Below are 20,942 nucleotides of genomic sequence, written 5' to 3' on the forward strand. Positions count from 1 at the left end.
TAACTCTCTATCCCTCTCCCTTCCTCTCTGTAAAAAAACAATAAAATATAAAAAAAAGTGTTTTAGAAATTTCAGTCAATATTTTAGTAAGATTAACACAAACTCTCAATACCCACCAATTCTACTTTGCCTTTATAGCAGTTACCATTTTTAACATCTTTATTTATCTTTATTGAAATACAAATTAAATGTCATAAAATTTACCCTTTGTGAGTATACAATTCAATTCCAACTTCATAAATATTAATCATGAGATAATTTAATACATTACCAGGTACTGTGTAAGTACCTAACCTAATTAATTCATTTAATCATCAGTCTAAATCTATGGAGTGTGTTCTTTTGGGACACACTCAATTTTTCATATGGAAAAACGAAGAATAGAGTGTTTAAATAATTTTCTCAAGGTTGCTCAGAAAGAAGTGGCTAAACAGGGTTTCAAAATCAGTTATTCAAAATTCTAGAGCCTAAGCTATTAAACAGCACATTATGTTGATCTTTACATGTCCTATTCAAAGCAATACATATTTTGCAGCATTCATAAAACATTCACAAAGGATGACCATGGATGCGGCTAAAAAATGGAGCTCCATTCAATTTTAAAAGGGACATATCACTCACTAGTTCTAGGTTATAATAAATAAAATTAGGGAAAAAATAGATTAAAAGACTCCACACCAAGAGATTCAGAAGACAAGCCACAGATTGGGAGAAAGTATTAGCAAAAGACACATCTGTTATGACTGTTATCCAAAATATAGGGTAGGGTAAAAGTAGGTTTAAAGTTGTTCAGATGGAAAGTAATTCAATAATTAATAAATAATAATAAAAGAATAAACTGTGTGTTTTGCATACTCAAAACTGTAAACCTACATTTGCCCCATCCTCTATGCAAAAACATCTTAAAACCCAACAAATATGGGCAAAAGACTTGAAAAGATGTCTCACCAAAGCAGATATACAGAGGCTAGTAAGCATTTGAATATGTGTCCAACAATGTATATTGTTAAGGAAATGCAAATTAAAACAACAATGAGATACCACTACATATCTACTAAAATGGCAAAATTCCAAAACACTGACATACCAAATACTGGGCAAGGATATGGAACAATGAGAACACTCATTCAATGCTATGGGGAATGCAAAATGGTACAGTCACTTGAAAGACAATTTGGCAGTTTCTTGCAAAACTAAACATATTTAAACCATTCAACCCAGGAATCACATTCCTTGGTATTTACCCAAATGAACTGAAAATTTATGTCCAATAGCAGTTTTATTCATACCTGCCCAAACTTGGAAGCAATCAAAATGACCTTCAATAGGTGAATGGATAAACAAACTGGTACATCCAGACAATGAAATATTATCCAGGACTAAAAATAAATGAGCTACCAAGCCCTGAGCTACCGTGTAAAGACATGGTGGAAAGTTAAATGCATATTACTAAGTTAAATTAGCCAATCTGAAAGGGTACATACTGTATTGTTCCAATTATAGGACACCTAGGAAAAGCAAAACTATGGAGACAATGAAAAGATCAATAGCTGCCCAACAGGAGGGATGAGGGAGGCATGAATAGACACAGCACAGTAGACTTTTAAGGCAGTGAAACTATTTTGTATAGTACTAAAATGATGGATATATATCATTATACATTTTTTTAAAAACCCTTGGAATTTACATTAGGAGTGAACCCTAATGTAAAACTATGAACTTGGGGTGGTAATGACGTTATCAAATAATGGTTCATCAAATGTAATAAATGTAGAACTGTGGCAAGGGATGTTGTTGTTAAGGGAGCCTGTATGTGTGTGGGGAGAGGTAGTATACAGAAAATCTTATTATTTTCTACTCAATCTTACTGTGAACCTAAAATTGCTCTATACATAAAATTTACTAATTAAATAAAAGCTTCATATATCTGGAAACTTAAAATATAGTAAATACACAATACAATCAACAAAAATAGTAATTCCCAAAATTTGTGGAATACAAACATCTCTATATACAATATACACACACAATTTAATCAGATTAGATCAGATTAAATAAATTATATTAAACATTTCATTTGACCCAGCCAGTCCAGTCATGATTTTAAGCTTTTGAAAAATTCCTGCACATGTACGGAAAGGTACATAAAGTAGAAAGCTTTATTGCAACATTGTTTGCAGTTACAGAGACTTAGAGGCAATCTAAGGTAACTGGAGGCAACATTAGCATAATAAATAAGTAAACTCTAATGAATTTGAACAATAAAATCCTATGCAGTATTTAGAAGCATTGAATTAGAATCCATAGGTATTTTAAACATAAGATTGATTGAAAAAAGAAACAGAGTTATAGCTATGTAAATTAAGCATGCACCATGGGATATATTGCATATGAAACAAGGTCATACAAGTCCACATTTAAAAAGTGCATAAAAGGAAAAGAAGGGAGTAGGGAAAATACATAAGAAAAAGGGTGAGGTATGAGGACAGGGTGCCATAAACTGAAGAATATCATTAGGTGATCCCTCTGTACCTGAAGCCCCCACAAAAGAGAAAGATTAAAAAAAATACGATGACTATAAGGTTTACCTACCTAAATATATCTACTGACCAATTAACAAACTTTTTATCCTCCAGAAAAAAATGAATATATATTACACTTTTTTTAAAATGTAGAAAGAGAAGTTTAGAAAAAACACTTCCTCAAGGTCACCCAAGCATTAATAAAAGTATGAAAAGCACAAAGACCATGGAAAATTTCTAGAGTAATATTCTATCACTGACATACCATTTTCTTTCATTAGATTACATACAAGGGGGGTCAGGGAGAATGTTAGGAAATAGAAGTGTAGTTATCCAGGGGGGGGGAAATATACAGTGTAAATAAGTCTCCCTTTTCTCTGTAGTGGCAAAATTCACTGAAATATTTTCCAGCTAAAGTAGAGAGAAGGGGGGGTAAAGTATCTAAATTTTATCTTACTGATTTTCTTTAACTCTTATTTTTTTTTAAATATATTTTATTGATTTTTTACAGAGAGGAAGGGAGAGAGACAGAGAGTTAGAAACATCGATGAGAGAGAAACATCGATCAGCTGCCTCCTGCACATCTCCCACTGGGGATGTGCGCGCAGCCAAGGCACATGCCCTTGACCGGAATCGAACCTGGGACCCTTCAGTCCGCAGGCCGACGCTCTAGCCACTGAGCCAAACCGGTTTCGGCTAGCTCTTATTTTAACTTTACTGTGCAATAGAAATGAATTACTCATTTTGAAACCAACAAAGGATGTCATTTTGTTTTTCTCACTCTGACCTTGAGTGGATTTTCCATTTGCATATTCCTCTCAACTGCTGTATTTGCTCATAATTGTTTTTGTATAATAGCTATATGTTGCTTGGAGATGTACAGTTAATTGCAGTAATCCACACTGTACACTGTAATGCTGGATACTTAAATACCCTCTTTCACACACCAGAGTGGGGAGTGGAATTGTGGGGGAAAGGCAATTCCAGAGATTAAAGGAAAATTATAGTTTTCCAACAACAAATACATTATAAATTATTAAATATCTGGTCCTTTCATTAAGAATTTTAAAAATGTTGATGTAAAAAAGAATCCTATATAACTGTTTTTATTTTTTTAAACAAAGACAAACTGAGGAAAATCTATCCTATACGCATTTCAATTTTAATGTACATGTTATCCTAAAGGTTAATGTTGATTATTGACTATGGAACCTCCCCCACCCCGCCCTTGTAAAAAAATCATTCATTACAGCCATCCTTCAAAACTTTTGTAAGCCGTAGTTGGTAATATGGTCAGAATCAGAAGAAACAGATTTAGCTATTTTATACAAAGTGCTAAACATTATAGAGAAAACAATTTCTGCTTCAGCACAAGAATTTTTGTTTCATTAAACTTCATACAATTATTTTCAGTCTTTGCCATCATTAGATATTTATTTCTCTTCCCTAATAATAAATTTGTGGATATCTTACAGCAGTTTTTAAAATATAAACTAAAAAATATTAGGAGTACAGTAAGGCATATTATTATTAGCACATAAACTTAGCATCTAATTCAGGCAGTGTTCCAAAACTTTTATTATTTAATTTAGTTTTCAAAAGCACAACATGACAAAAGTATTCTTACTTAAATCATAACTCACAGAAGAAACCCAATGCTAAAAATCAGTTAAGAAACCTGACAAGGATCATTAATGAGTAAGTGGGAATCTGGGATTTGAACCCAATCTTTTAACTACAGAGCTTGTGGATTTTTTTAATCTTTCTTGTTGAGATCATTACAGAGGTCCCCCATTGTTCCCCATTTCCTCCATCCAGCCAATTTTATTAGTATATTAATACTGTCACTAAGACCATCCATGAGGAGATCAAGTTTGATTTTAAGTATAGAAAGAGGAATAGCAGTAAGGATGGTCAGGTTGGAGAGGGACATAGATAAGTCTGTGCAACTTCTTATTCTCTACCTTCACAGCCAAAGTAGATGAGCTTTTTATATAATTTAGTTAAATATATAATGTTGGAATTTGTTTGCCAACTTTAACCTCCATGTTCATGTTTGCTGTAGGGAATGTTTACACAAGGGCAACACACATAGTAAAGCACAGTGTATCATGAAAAAAAATCATTTTAAGACAAAATATAATTAAACCATAATTTTAGTGTGCCACACAAAAAAGTATATTGGATATTTTGGTAACAGTTTTAATATAACATTTTATGCCATAAGGTTCTTGAAAATGTGTTTGTTTAACTTTATGCTTTTCTGATCTACTAGACTGATGATACAGAGACAATAAAGACAAATCCTTGCCCTCAGTGACCAGGCTGCATTGCACATTTCAAAAATAGTTCAGTGAATCTGTCCTTATTTCATGTAATCTATTCCTTTATTCCCAGATCTGAACCATTAAGAAAACATCTCAAGCATTTCATTTTGGACTTCCAAAGAAAAATCAAATTATTATCTGCTGCCAATTATACTTGGGATTTTTCAGGAACTCTGCTAGTTTTTGTCTAATGATGAGAGACTCTCACATTATCTAAGTAGTATAAGTTACAACTTAATGCACTGTTTTTAAAATAAAGGTGTCATACAAATTTACTAGCAATTATGCTAAGGTGTAACAGGATTTAAATTCTCATGCTTTTATTCAAAACTTTATCATGCATAAGTCTATGGCATTTTGAATTAATTTTACTCAGTACTTATTAAAATTAAATAAAGAAGAAAATATATGCCCCCTAATTAGAATTCATAGCAATTTTTATTTTTAAAATAACTATAAAAAAAAAGAGTGGATTAGGATAGACCAATATTGATACATTTTATATTTTACTTTAACATTAAAATTTTCACTTAGTGAAACTAATTATGACATTTAGATAATATATTTTGGGAGAAAATATTTCTTTTTATTTTAAATGTGTTAATTGATTTCTGAGAAGAAAGGAGAGGAAGAGATAGAAACATCAATGATGAGAGAGAATCACTGATCAGCTGCCTCCTGCTGGGGATCAAGCCTGCAACCCGGGTATGTGCCCTCACTAGGAATCCAACCGGTGACCTCTTGGTGCATGGAACAACTCTCAATTCACTGAGCCACACTGGCTTGGGGGGAGAAAATATAATTTCTATATATTTCTATTCATAACCCAAAATAACAGGGTTGATAACTGTAGGATAACTGAATAGAATACTCACAAGACTGAAAAAAATATATGTACCAGAAAAAAGATGTATTGAAACAACTATTTCAGATATTTTACTGACTCATCATATTATTGTATGCATTATAAATAAGTTATGATATGAATGAATCTTATATCAACCAAGATATATAACTGATTCAGTGGACTTCACAATCATTAATATAATAAATAAAAATTTAATCACTCATTTCATTATGGCAACAATCTCTACCACAACTTATAAAAAGTAAAAGGGAAAACTATAGAAATCATTCACCAACTGCTAGTGAATATAAATCCCTCCCATTTCTCCTCAGTTCTTATTTCTTTTTTAATAAATGACACTATATTTTTTGTCTTACTCAGACCTCTCTTACCTGGCCCCAATAAGTCATTCTTGAAATTGTCCAAAAATACTTGTTAAAACTATAATTATTCTCAAAGCACTGTCCAGTTTAATATTTTTGTATAATTCCCCATCAAATGAGAGATAAAGTCCTACACAGTAGTTTAACATAAAATCTTTCATGACCTAAAGTTTGACTCTATTGTATTATCTTTGTGTTATATTCATGCTTTCCTGAATATATCATACAGATGTTTTAAAATGTTGCTTAGGCTTTATCCCTACTGGAAAATTTTACGAACATATTACTACCTGGCACACTATCTTCAAGACAATTTAACTATTATATTTTGCCCGTTAAAAGGACTATTTAAAACTTTTGATTTTTATGGACTCATCATCTTTCTCAGTATGCTAATAGTATATCTATGGAAGTAAATGTTAATGACATTTTTATTCTTAAAAGCACAAAATTCCAAAAGAAGATTAAGGTGCATTGTTATGCTATTGACTTTAAATAGATTATAACTAAAGTTAAAATTTAGTTTATCCCATTAGACAGATAAAAGATGGTATCAGTTAGGGCTGCTATAACAAAGTACCACAGACTGGGTAGCTTATAACAATAGAAGTTTATTTCTCACAGTTGTGGAGGCTGGAAGTCTGAGATTAAGGTGCCATTATGGTTGATTGATTTTTTGTAAGTATTCTTTTCTGGGCTAGAAACTGCTCACTTCTCCTTGTATCTTCACATGGCAGAAAGAGAGCTAGCTAGCTCTCTGCCCTCTTATAAGGACACCAATCCCATTCATGAGGGTTCCATCCTATGAACTAATTCCCTCCCAAAGGCCCCACCTCAAAATACCACATTTTGGGATTATGGTTTGAACATATGGATTTTGGGGGGGGCACAAAAATTCACTCTGTTGCAAAAGAATAGATAGATAGATTGATAGATAGATGATAGATGATAAATAGATAGAATGAGACTTATGTAAAGAGCTGTCTTGAGTGTTAAAGTTAATTTGTTTTTCTTTATACTTATTTTTGACATTATTATAGATATCCCTATTTTAGTTACTTCTTACCTAAAAGTCCCTAATGAAGCCTTTATTCTTAATATTTTTATAACTCATATACTATTTTAGAATTGAATTAATAAATTCATTTAATCATGTTTAAAAAGGAAAATGTTACTACATTTAAAACTTTCATTTAAAATCTACTTTTATATAAATGTAGGAATTTATTCCCTTAGAATTTAGCTAAATTTTCTTCAAATAAAATATTTAAGAAAATAACTTAAAAAGTATTTTATCTCTATACTAGTGACCAGGTCACAAATTTGTGAACATTGAAAGGAAATTAATTAGAAGAAATATTTTAATATCACTATTTGCCCTTTCTCTATGATAGATGTGTCAACCAAATTCATGATCGACAATGACAGGTGGAAACACAAGAGTGATTGGCACCAGAGAGTGCTTTATTTTTTTAATTTTTAAAAATATATGGGAGAAACCAAGATGGCGGCATAGGTAAACACCGGAAATTGCTGCCTCCCACAACAACTTCAAATATACAACGAAAAGACAAAACGGACATCATCCAGAACTACAGGAAGGCTGACTGAGTGGAAATTCTACAGCTAGAAGGAAAGAGAAAAGCACACTGAGACTCAGAGGAGCTGCGGAAGTAAAGTGCAGAGGTACAGAGGCTCCAGCATGCGTGGAAAGGGGCTGATACCTGAGGACACAGCTTTCTTTTTGAATCGGGAGGGAGTCACAAGCTCCCGACTGCTCTGAACTCCGGTTCCGGGAAGTTTCTGGGGACCCAGGGCTCATACAGGGAGAAACTGGACTGTCTGGCAGCAGGCAGAACTCAGAGCTTGAGGGCGGCTTTCCCTCAGAGGTGCTTGCAGCAATTACCAGGACACTGAGACGCATGGCCCCTTAGGGCAGGGCTGAGGATCAGCCATAGCTGCTTGTTCCGCCTTGTTGATTCCAAGACCCCGCCCCACCCAGGCTGCGGCAGAGGCTTTTGCATATGAATGCCGTGGCCCTTTGCAACCTGAAAATTACCTAACAAATTGCAGCTGGGCCAGACAGACCCAGAACTTCCAAGAGAAGGCCCAAGGCCCCACAGCAGCTTGCATTGCTTCACAGCTGGGCCTCATCTGGGCACCTCCAAACCCCCAAAAAGGAAGGGGAATCTGCAGATCTCTTCTTAGCTCCTGCTAGGTAACCTCAGGCAGAGGCTAAATTAGCATCTCCTTAGATCCAAGAGCCGGTGTACCCAGTGGTCAGAGTGGGACCATCCAGATTACAACTCCTCAGATCCATAAGGGACACACTCAGGGGGCAGACTCAGTGAGCACCAAAGCCCCACTGAAGCAAGTCTTGCCCCAGAAGGGTGTCTTCAGCACAGAAGTTCTCCCACTGCAGACACAGCTGATTCTCACTGCCAATTGGCCTGGAGGTCAATTCCTCTCAGTGATACCTACAACAATCAAGGCATAACTACAACAAGACTGTGCACAAAGCCCACAAGGGGGTGCACCAAGAGTGTCCACCTCAGGTAACTGGGGAGGCTGAGCCACTGGGCCCTATAGGACACCTAGCACACAAAACCACTCTACCAACACAGGGAAGCATAAAAAATATGGAGACAAAGAAACAGGTCACAAATGACAGAAATGGAGGAAAGCAAATGACTGAATATAGAGTTCAAAAACACATTTATAAGGTTTTTCAAGAATTTTCTGGAAACCGCTGATAAATTTAGTGAGACCTTGGAGGATATGAAAAAAGACCAACTAGAAATTAAGCATACACTGACTGAAATAAAGAATAATATACAGAGATCCAACAGCAGACAAGAGGATCCCAAGAATCAAGTCAAAGATTTGAAATACAAAGAAACAAAAAATACCCAACCGAAAAAGCAAAAAGAAAAAAGAATCCAAAAATATGAAGATAGTGTAAGGAGCCTCTGGGACAACTTCAAGCGTACCAACATCAGAATTATAGGGGTGCCAGAAGAAGAGAGAGGGCAAGATATTGAAAACCTATTTGAAGAAATAATGACAGAAAACTTCCCCTACCTGGTGAAAGAAATAGACTTACAAGTCCAGGAAGCGCAGAGAACCCCAAACAAAAGGAATCCAAAGAGGACCACACCAAGACACATCATAATTAAAATGCCAAGAGCAAAAGACAAAGAGAGAATCTTAAAAGCAGCAAGAGAAAAAAAGTCAGTTACCTACAAGGGAGTACCCATACAACTGTCAGCTGATTTCTCAACAGAAACCATGCAGGCCAGAAGAGAGTGGCAAGAAATATTCAAAGTGATGAATGCCAAGAACCTACAATCAAGATTACTTTATCCAGCAAAGCTATCATTCAGAATTGAAGGTCAGATAAAGAGCTTCACAGATAAGAAAAAGCTAAAGGAGTTCATCACTACCAAACCAGCATTATATGAAATGCTGAAAGGTATTCTTTAAGAAGAGGAAGAAGAAAAAGGAACTCTTACCATTTGCCATAGCATGGATGGAACTAGAGAGCATTATGCTAAGTGAAATAAGCCAGTCAGAGAAGGATAAATACCACATGATCTCACTCATTTGTGGAATATAATGAACAACATAAACTGATGAACAAGGACTGATCCAGAGACGGAGAGGCATGGATTGGACTGTCGGGCCTTGGAGGGAAGGTAGGGGAGGGTGGGGGTAAGGGGGAAAGATCAACCAAAGGATTTACATGCAAGCATATAGGTCTAACCAATGGACACGGACAATGGGGGGGTGAGGGCATGAGCGGGGGGGAGGGGTAGGAGGTAACGTGGGGATAAGGACACATATGTAATATCTTAATCAATAAAAAATATATTTAAAAAATATATATATTTTATTGATTTTTTTTACAGAGAGGAAGGGAGAGGGATAGAGAGTTAGAAACATCGATGAGAGAGAAACATTGATCAGCTGCCTCCTGCACACCTCCTACTGGGGAAGTGCCTGCAACCAAAGTATATGCCCTTGACCAGAATCAAACCTGGGACCCTTCAGTCTGTAGGCTGACACTCTATCCACTGAGCAAAACTGGTTAGGGCCAGCTAGTGCTTTATATGTATCATGCATGTGCAAGTCAACTTAGCCTTTTATAGATATAGAATAAACTTGCTTAATTAGACCTGCTTTCTGATTTAGCTAAACTTTTTCCAGCCCAGTGAAGCACCCCAACTTCTCTTTCAGTTAATTGTCAGCAACACAGCAGTAAATATCAACACGAAGCAGATTATTACTGTAGATCACTCAGGGAGAACAAAGGGTAAAATATTTTACTGCACCAGTGTTTGACTATATTTTGTGCATTGAGAAAACCTGAGGTCATTTTCAAGGTCCACCGTATCTTACTTCTTTTCAGTCAGGTCAAGTTTCTAAGCTTTCTAAATCTCCATTTCCAGCTAATGAAAAAAAAAAAAATAGGATTCCACCAAGTCTCCTATCTACCTACTCCAGGACTTCTGTGAGGATCAAGTGAGATGAGGCACGTGAAAACGCTTCACAGACATTTGGAAAATGCTTCACAGACATTTGGTTACAGTGTGAAATGTTTCCACCTGGCTATAAAGCAAGTTGTGTTCTTGGGCTGAAGAAACTGCAAGGAGGAGGAAGCCGGGCGTTGCTAAGTGATGTCATTATCCGGTGCCCATAGCAATCATTTCAGGGCTGGGCTAGGCTGTGGGCCACATTTTGCACCATGGGGTCCGGGCTGCGATTTGGCAGGCTGTCACTCCGGGGTGGTGTCAGGGCCTGTGTCCCACTTGGGGAAAGCCGAGTGTTGCTTTGTTGGCACCAGGTCCACGCTGCCATTTATCTGTAAATGGTCAGTGCATGTCAAGGCAGCTCCTGCATTGAGCATCTGACCCCTGCATCATAGCAACTGGTCGGACAAGCAGAGGAATACTTAGCATATTAGCCTTTTATATATGTAGATAGCTGAAATGACTGCCTTGACTATAAATGGTTAATAAAATATATTATATTTTTTACTCTTTACTTTAATATCTTGAAAAGTTACAGTTTCCACTATAGATAAACACACACAAATATAGTATTCTGTCAACATCCTATCTAATAATAGACAAACATGGTAATTGACTGCACCTTCGCTACGCCTCCCATGGGCTAATCAGCATGATATGCAAATCAACTGCCAACAAAGATGGCGGTTAATTTGCATACATAGGCTCCAAGCGGTGGAGCAAAGCCTGGTGTTTCCGGGGCCAGCGGAACAGCGAAGCCTGACATTTCCGGGGCTGGCTTCAGCCAGAACTTGGCCAGAGCAAAGGCCTGGGCCCTGGGTACCGGAGGCAAACCGGTGCCAACAGCCAGGGGAAAGGAAGGCCTATTGCACATATCTCTTCGTGCAACAGGCCTCTAGTATATACATAATAATCAGATGTTTTATATATGTATATAATGATCAGATATTACATATATAGTATTTAGTCAGCTCTGACAGCAATAATTCATACAAATGTCAATGTTTCTTTGTCAGTGCTAATCTGTCAAGTATCAATGAGATAAAGGTCTGCTGAAAGAGCTATGAAACAACATATGTCTGTTTATCAGAAAATACAAATACAGGAAGATTAGGCAGAATCCTTGGAAAGCTATCCATTTAAAACCCAAGACAAGTACCAGTCTAGCAAGAATACTGGTCATCAGTTGTGGCTTTCAGAACTTCCAAAATCTAGATTTGGAATGAAAGAAAACTTTCCTTTTTCTTCTTCTTTTTTCTGTTTCTTTGTTACTTTCCTTCTATCTTTCCCTTTCTTTCCTTCATTGTTTGAAGGTAGGGGGCATTTGTTTGGGTCAAATAAACTTTCTGTTAGATATTTTATAGATACCAGAACCTGCACCTTAAATTCATGTATAACATTCAATTAGGAAGTTACTCTTTCAACAAAATGAAGAGGACATAATTATAGTGTGAGAACTAATACAGGAACAGAAAATCACATAGGAAGGAAGGTCAGAGAGAACTCAGATTAGACAAAGAAAAATTGTATTAATTGCATGATGGTGAAAACACCGAAACAAGATGTCCAGCAGAGTATAAGAACTTAGTGACAGACATTTGCAGAGCACAATGAAAGAACGCAAAACCTTGGCAATAGAGTTGAAAATGAGGTGGTTTATTTTTTTCTTTTTGTATTAAATTTTGATCAAGAAGTAAAACAATAATTTTTCAGAGGCAATACAGTTATTAGAACCAGAAACATCAAAGAAACAATATCTGGACCAAAACGGAGCTAATTCTTTCAGGATGATGGTTTTCTCCAGTTCCTAATCTTAATATGTGTATGTATCAACAATACACTAAAGAAAAAACATATAGTTTGTATTTCATAGCTTACCTTGCTAACTTTCAACATTTCTGAGATTTACTTTTTTAGTTCAAACACTTTTATAAAAATAGATATTTTTGGTATTGAAAAAACAAGTTCATTCATAAGGAAGCAAGCTATGTCTATTTCTTTGGAAAACTTATCTTGCAGATCAATGTTATGCTCCTCAGGGGCAATATTTATGAATATTTTGTTTTCAGAGATTTTCAATCATTATGAGTTTGTTCCTCAAAAGCGTTTAAGGAACATGCAAATGACATCTACACTATGTGAAATGAAAATGTATATATCTAGCATTACTTCTTAAAATGCTACTGCACACATCTAATACCACTAGCATAACAAATTACCTATTGTTCCCTCAACTCACCATGCACTTTCCCAAATCTATAAATTTCTCTCTTCTGAAATGATCTTATAAAATAAAAGGGCTGAGTTCAAAGATCACTACCTCTATGAAGATTGTCCTCTATTCCCTCAATCAGAAAATTATTCAGGAAAAGCCCAAGATCAGAGAGAAAGTGCTCCTGAGGATTCATAGTTGTAAATCAATAAACATCTTCAATAACATCATTACTGTAGGTTTAATAATGGATGACTTCTCAGATCGTGTCCTTTAGTACAGGCCATGCTATCATCTTAAAGCATAGATTTACAATGAGCTAATAATTCACAGTAAAAAAGCATCTCTCTCTCTGACAGGTCGGCTTCTCTGGGGTAGTCAGCAGAGTACAGAAAAGGCTCCTCAGAGACGTGAGGTTGTCCTGAAGCAGCCCTGGGAAAACCAAACATGGCCAATTTACCCATGGCTCCCAGAGAAGTTATACATTTTTTGATTTTGTAAATTTAGTTCCTCACATGATTTTATTTGAAGGATTCAGCAACTAATAATTAGTTTGAAAACTATTGATCCAAAAGCATGGATGGGCTGGCTTTCTACTGAGTTTTTCAGAGATTTGGGGCAGCAGGAAAGTTGAGACTATACTTCTAGCCAAGAAGATTGTTGCCAGTAACATTGGCTTTATCTTTCTACAGACAGTGAAGTAGGGATGGTGTTGACAAGCTTTTGTAAAAATCTATCCATTATAATGCATTCCTAAAATAAAAGCCATCTTATTCCCATAGGAGATAAGCCAAGAACAGGCCCACAAAGAGGACTGAAATTATGCTAATTAATAATGGTACACATCAGGAGTATATTAAAAACCTACCCAAACAACACTATTTTCAAACTTCAGAAATACCATTTATTTTTCCTAATAGAAGCTGCCACCATCAGACATATTACTACATTGGAAAAAAACAACACTATTAGCAATGACATATTCTACTCTTCAGTCAGTTAAATTTTTAGAATAAGTAAAACATTTGAATAACATGAAAAGTTGTAAATTATTACAATAACTTAGCATTCATCACTGTCACTGTAACTACTCTCCATCTGCTGATCTGTCTGATAGCCAGCATATGCAAAAGTCTTATTCTTTAATGGTAAAAAAAAAAAAAAAAATTATTCTTCAGGAGAAACTGGCCAAAGAAGAAAATTTGCAACTTTATTTAGATGTTTAAAAAATTATAATTAACAAGAAAATAGATACATTTAAAAATAGTGTGAAGATTCCAAACGGTCACTAATCCTGTTCCCTTTAATTTCAGGAGTTGGAAAATTCAGATCCGAAATATCCCACCCCAGATGCGATGGGAAGTCCTGGACAGCCTGCTTGCTCAGTATGGAACAGTAGAGAACTGTGAACAAGAGCCATCATGAAACTGAATGGCCACCAGCTGGAGAACCATGCCTTGAAGGTCTCCTCTATTCCCGACGAGCAGATAGCACAGGTTCCTGAGAACAGGCGCCGAGGGGGCTTTGGCTCTCAGCCTCTCCAGGGCTCGCCTGTGGCAGCCGGGGCCCCTGCCAAGCAGCAGCCAGCGGACATCCCCCTGCGGCTCCTGCTGCCCACCCAGTATGTGGGCGCCATCATTGGCAAGGAGGGCGCCGCCATCCGACATATCACAAAACAGACCCAGTCCAAGGCTGACAAGGTTCCCCTGAAGATCCTGGCCCATAATAACTTCGTGGGGCATCTCATTGGCAAGGAGGGACGCAACCAAAAGAAGGTGGAGCAGGACACGGAGACGAAAATCACCATCTCCTTGCTGCAGGCCCTCACCCTCTCTAACCCCGAGAGGACCATCGCCGTGAAGGGGGCCATCGAGAACGGCTGCAGGGCCGAGCAGGAGATCATGGAGAAAAGTTCGGGAGGCCTATGAGAATGCCGGGGCTGCCATGAGTCTGCAGTCTCATCTCATCCCCGGCCTGAACTTGGCTGCTGTGGGTCTTTTCCCAGCCTCGTCCAGTGCAGTCCCGCCGCCTCCCAGCAGTGTCAAGGCAGCTGCTCCCTATAGCTCCTTTATGCAGGCTCCAGAGCAGGAGATGGTGCCGGTCTTCATCCCTGCCCAGCGGAGGGCGCCATCATCGGCAAGAAGGGGCAGCACATCAAATAGCTCTTCCGTTTCGCCAGCGCCTCCATCAAGATTGCTTCTCCGGAAACTCACTCCTGACTCCAAAGTCCGTATGGTCGTCATCACTGGACCCCCAGAGGCCCAATTCAAGGCTCAGGGAAGAATTTATGGAAAACTCAAGGAGGAGAATTTCTTTGGTCCCAAGGAGGGAGTAAAGCTGGAAACCCATATCCGGGTGCCAGCGTCGGCAGCTGGCCGAGTTATTGGCCAAGGTGGCAAAACGGTGAATGAGTTGCAGAATTTGACAGCAGCTGAAGTGGTGGTGCCAAGAGACCAGAGCCCTGATGAGAACGACCAGGTCATCATTAAGATCAGCGGGCATTGCCCTAACCAGTTTAGCTCAGCGGATAGAGCATCGGCCTGCGGACTCAAGGGTCCCAGGTTCGATTCCGGTCAAGGGCATGTACCTTGGGTTGCGGGCACATCCCCAGTGGGGAGTGTGCGGGGGGCAGCTGATCAGTGTTTCTCTCTCATTGATGTTTCTGGCTCTCTATCCTTCTCCCTTCCTCTCTGTAAAAAAAATCAATAAAATATATTTAAAAAAAAAGAAAAAAAGATCAGCGGGCATAGAATGCCAGCCATCGGCTCAGAGGAAGATCCCAGACATCCTGGCCCAAGTTAAACAGCTGCACCAAAAGGGACAGAGTAACCAGGCCCAGGCCAGGCCCAGGCGCGGAGGAAGTGACCCGCCCCTTCCCCAGCACCAACTCCAGGACAAGCGGCTGAAATCCAGAGCGCCTTCTCCCCAGCAGGCCTGAGAATGAGCAGGAATCAGGGACACTTGGGCCGGGATGTCGATCAGGTTTGCCCGCTTGTTTGAGAGAGATGTTCCAGTGAGGAACCCTGATCTCTCTGCCCCAAACACCCAACCAATTGGCCCAACACTGCCCACCCCTCAGGGTGTCACCATGGAAATTCTAGCTCAGGATGCTTTTAAACGTGGATTGTTTAAGTTCTTCAGGTTCCACTGAGAGGATGGGCCAGATCCCAGTGGGAAGAGAAATAAAATTTCCTTCAGGTTTTTAAAACATGGAAAAAAAAAATAGTGTGAATAATTTTTTGTTTTTAAATGCTCACAGATGTTATTGGTACATTGATAATATTAGTAAGGCATAGTTTTACCTAGGTTGTGATCAAACAGTACCCCGAGTGTAGTACTATAATAATTAAAATATTTAAATTTCTATGGAAATATCCCTTTATGTTCTGATGCATTATTTAATGGACATGTTAATATTAAGGTAATGATGACAACTAATAATTGTTAAGTGTACATGATATAGTAAGATCTATGTAAAGTGCTTTGTGTGCATTCTCACATTTTAATTTTGAGGACAGTGTTATTATGATTATCATTCTACATATAAGTTCACTGAGTCAAAGGTTAGGTACCTTGCCTCAGACCCAAAAGAGAAGGGAAGGGAATTGAAGAGAGGATAAAAAAGGTAACTGAAGTCAAATATATGGTGATGGAAAGAGACTTGGCGTTGAGTGGTGAGCGCAAAATGCAATATACAGATGGTGTATTATAAAATTGTACAGCTGAAACTTCTGTAATGTTACCCCAATAAATTTCATTTTAAAAATGGATAATGGATGCAACACTATAAATTATGCCTATCATTACTGTTTTTGTTTTTATTAAGTTTTGATGAGAGAATAACATAATCAAAGAAGTTATTTATGGAGCTTAAGTTTATAGAGAAAGAGAAAGTGGGGATTGGGAAGATACTGAAGTCAAAGAAATCTAACTGTTCCAGAGGCTGTAATGTAATGAATAGGCAAGATGGAAAGGGAATAATGCAGGCAGGGGGCTCAAGAGAGGAAAGGAACATTATGAGAAACCAAAAAAAAAAAAAAAACAACAACAAAAACCCCCAAAACCAAAAACAAACAAAAAAAACCCCTTTCTAATAACTTTCCCTATCACCCGGAATAAAACTGGAAATTCTTATGAGAGCCTGCATGAATTGGCATGAGCTGCCTATCAATCAATCTACCTTTTTGACTTCACCTTCTAACCTTTCTCTCCCTCTACCAGCTCTTGCTTGATCACTTAATTCTAGTCAGAATCCTTCACTCATTTTCTTACAAAAGGATGTTCATGTTTCTGCCTCAAGGTGTTTGCATTTGCTATTTCTTCAGCCTTATACATTACTGTCCCACGTGTCCATTTGGCTGGCTCAATCACCTTTTTCAGGACGCATGTAAATGTTACCTGAAAAAAATCATCCCTGGTTACAAGAGAGCGCTTTCTTCCAATTCATGTCATTCTCTTTCCCTTTATCCTTTTTTATGCTTAGAACTCATCACTTCCTAACAGATGTTATGCTTATTTGTTTAATTTTGTTTGCTACCTTCCCTTCACCCTTACAAGAATGTAAGTCTTCTAATACTGCAAGAACTTTATTTTACTGCTGAATCCCCAGGGCTTCATATTTTGGAATCTATGGTTGGATAATGAATTGCATTTTTCAAAATCATGTGAAAATAATTGTTATACATGATGAAAAGAATAGAGCTGGAAATTAAATGTTTTCATTATATGTAATCAATAATTATAAGTATTAGAAACTACTAGAAGTGTTGATCTAAATTAAATTTGGCAAATTAATGGCTAACATATATAACTGATAGCAAAACAGCCATTACCTGACTGAGACCTGTTTCATTATAACTTATTCTTACAATATTTTTATTTTAAAAAAATCAGATAACTAACTTTTCTCTTTTGTTCTGCAACTTAATATTTGAGTATATTTGTTTCCATACATAGAATCTTTCCCACAATGAAACAGCAGTAAGTATGATGCAAACTAGTTTCCTTTGGGCTCACAGCATGCCTTGTAAACAGATTTATGTACATCCTCCCTGCTGCCTCTTGACTCATATTTCCCAAGATTTGAGGTATTTTAAACATAAAACAGCGAAAAAAGAAAGAAAAAATGCAAAAACCTCAATTTCTAATTTAAACTTCAATGTCATCTTGGTCTGCCACAATGTAAACAAATCCTAAATTTTCTTTTTTTTAAATTTATCTTTATTGTTTAAAGTATTACAGATGGCCCCCATTATCTATTGACCCTCTCTACCCCACACCCACCTCCCCATCCCTAGGACTTCAGCCACTATTTTCTGTGTCCATGGATTATGCATATATGCATATACATTATTTTGTTAATATCTTCCTGGACCCCACCTCCCTTTCCCTCTGAGATTCATCTGTTTGTTCCTTGTTTCTATATCTCTGGATCTATTTTGTTCATCAGTTTATTTTGTTCTTTAGATTTCTCATATGAGTAAGGTCATGTAATACATGTCTTTTTCTAACTGGCTTATTTCGTTTAGCATAATACTCTCCAGGTCCCCTGTGCTGTCTCAAAGGGTAAGAGATCCTTCTTTAGCACAGTATTCCACTGAGTAAATGTATCACATCTTCTTTACCCATTCATCTACTGATGGGCACTTGGGCTGTTTCCAGATCTAAGCTATTGTAAATAGTGCTGCTATGAAGTAGGAGTACATATATTGTTTTCTGATTTGTGTTTCAGAATTCATGGGATATATTCCTAGAACTGGGATTGCTGGATCAAATGGCAATTCCATTTTTATTTTTTTGGAGGAAACTCCATACTGATTTCCATAATGGCTGCAATAATCTGCATTCCCACCAGCAGAGTACAGGGTTCCCTTTTCTCAACAACCTTGCAAGCACTTGTCATCTGTTGATTTGTTGATGGTAGCCATTCTGACAGATGTGAGGTGATAGCTCATTGTCCTTTTAATTTGCATCTCTCTGACCAATGACTTTGAGAATTTTTTCATAGCTCTCTTGGACATCTGAATGCCCTCCTTGGAGAAGTATCTACTTAGGTTCTTCACCCATTTTTAAATTGGATTGTTTGTCTCCCTTTTGTTGAGTTGTATTAGTTCTTTGTAAATTAACCCTTTTATCAGCTGTTTCATTGCCAAATATGTTCTATCATACAGTGGGCTCCCTTTTCATTTTTTTGATGGTTTCTTTTGCTTACAGAGCTTTTCATTTTGATGAAGTCCCATTTATTTTCTCGCTTGTTTCCCTTCCCCTAGGAGATGTATCAGCAAATATATTGCTATGAGAAATGTCTAAAAGTTGGCTGCCTATGATTTCTTCTAGGATATTTAGGATTTCACTACTTACATTTAAGTCTTTTATCCATTTTAAATTTATTCTTGTCTATAGTGCATGTTGGTGGGCTAGTTATTTATTTTTTATTTTTGCATGTACCTTTCCAATTACCCAACAGAATTTATTGAAGAGACTGTCTTGATTTAATTTTATGTTCTTGCCTCCTTTTTTTAAATATTAATTGAGCATAATGGCTTGGGTCGATTTCTGGGTTCTCTGTTCTGTTCCATTGATCTATGTGCCTGTTCTTGTGCCAGTACCAGGCTGTTTTGGTTACAGTGGTTTTGTAGTATAATTTGATATCAGCTATTGTGATCCCTCCTACTTTGTTCCTCTTTCTCAAGATTGCTGTGGATATCTGGGTTTTTTTTTTGGTTCCATGTTAATTTTTGGAGTATTTGTTCTAGATCTGTGAGCTATGCTGTCAGTATTTTAATAAGGATTGCTTCAATCTATAGATTGTTTTGGGCTGGTTCTTTGAAAAGATAAACAAGATTGATGAATCGCTAGCCAGACTTATCAAGAAACAAAGAAGAGAGAATATAAACAAATAAAATCAGAAATGAAAAAGGTGAAGTAACAGCTGATACCACAGAAATACAAAAGATCATAAGAAAATATTACAAACAACTATATGCCAACAAATTGGACAATATGGGTGAAATGGACAAATTCCCAAAAACATAAAATCTGGCAAAACTGACTCCAGAAGAATCAGAAACTCTGATTAGACCAATAACAACAAATGAAATTGAATCAGTGATCAAAAAACTCCCAGAAATTAAAAGTCCCATACCCGAATGGTTTCACAGGGGAGTGTTACTATTCCAAAAAATTCAAGAGGAATGAAGACTCCCAAGCTCTTTTTATGAGTCAAGCATTATCCTAATCCCCAAACCAGATAAAGACGCTACAACATGTTAAAATTATAGGCTAATATCTCTGATAAACATAGATGTCAAAATCCTCAACAAAATATTAGCAAATTAAATCCAGCAATATATTAAAAAGATTATTCACCATGAACAAATGGGATTTATCCCAGCGAAGCAAGATTGGTACAATATTTGTAAATCACTAAATGTGATATATCACTTAAACAAAATGAAAGATAAAATTCACATGATCATCTATATATATAAAAGCCTAAGCAACCATTAGGATGGAATGACTGGACCAACTGGAACAACCGGTTGCTATATACACACTGACCACCAGGGGGCAGATGCTCAACGCAGGGAGCTGCCCCCATCCCTCAGGCCCAGATCATTGATGGGGCCTCCTGGCCAACCTCCCAGTTCCTCACCCCGGCCAGCAGGCCCAGATCACCTGATTGGGGCCGGGCGCCCTGGCTGGGTCAGGGAACACAGCCCCTTTCCCAGGGGGTTTGAGGGCCAGCTCCCTCCTCGTGGCCAGTGGCCAACCTCCCGGGTCCCCCCTAACCCCCAATTGGTAGGTCCCGAACGCCCAATCTGGGCCGGGCCCTGGGCTGGGATGGGGAACCAGGGGTCGGTGGCGGTAGACAGAGGAGTTGAGGGAAGGAGGAGGGGGGAGTTGGGAAGGTGGGGGACCACACGGTGGCAGTGCATGGGCGGCGAGGAAAGGAGGAGGCAGGAAGGCGGGGAGGCGGGGAACCTGATCAGCCCTGATCGCCGGCCAGGCCTAGGGACCCCACTTGTGCATGAATTTCATGCACCGTGTCTCTAATATCAATATATACAGAAAAAGCATTTGACAAAATCCAGCATCCATTTTTGATAAAAACTCTTAGCAA

General features: G+C 37.7%; 1 protein-coding gene and 1 pseudogene across 2 annotated transcripts in view; one reads left to right on the top strand and one right to left on the bottom strand.

Annotated features, from left to right (window-relative positions):
- CCSER1 (coiled-coil serine rich protein 1) overlaps positions 1 to 20,942 on the bottom strand; it is a 1,176,231-nt gene that overhangs the window by 75,035 nt on the left and 1,080,254 nt on the right. The gene's annotated exons all lie outside the window — the stretch shown is intronic.
- The window catches only part of LOC138999056 (insulin-like growth factor 2 mRNA-binding protein 1), a 92,778-nt pseudogene that overhangs the window by 2,025 nt on the left and 69,811 nt on the right, over positions 1 to 20,942 (top strand).

Source organism: Myotis yumanensis, unplaced genomic scaffold (genome assembly GCF_028538775.1).
Source record: "Myotis yumanensis isolate MYYU_CA2020_CCGP unplaced genomic scaffold, mMyoYum1.0.hap1 SCAF_1, whole genome shotgun sequence".
Lineage (NCBI taxonomy): Eukaryota > Metazoa > Chordata > Mammalia > Chiroptera > Vespertilionidae > Myotis > Myotis yumanensis.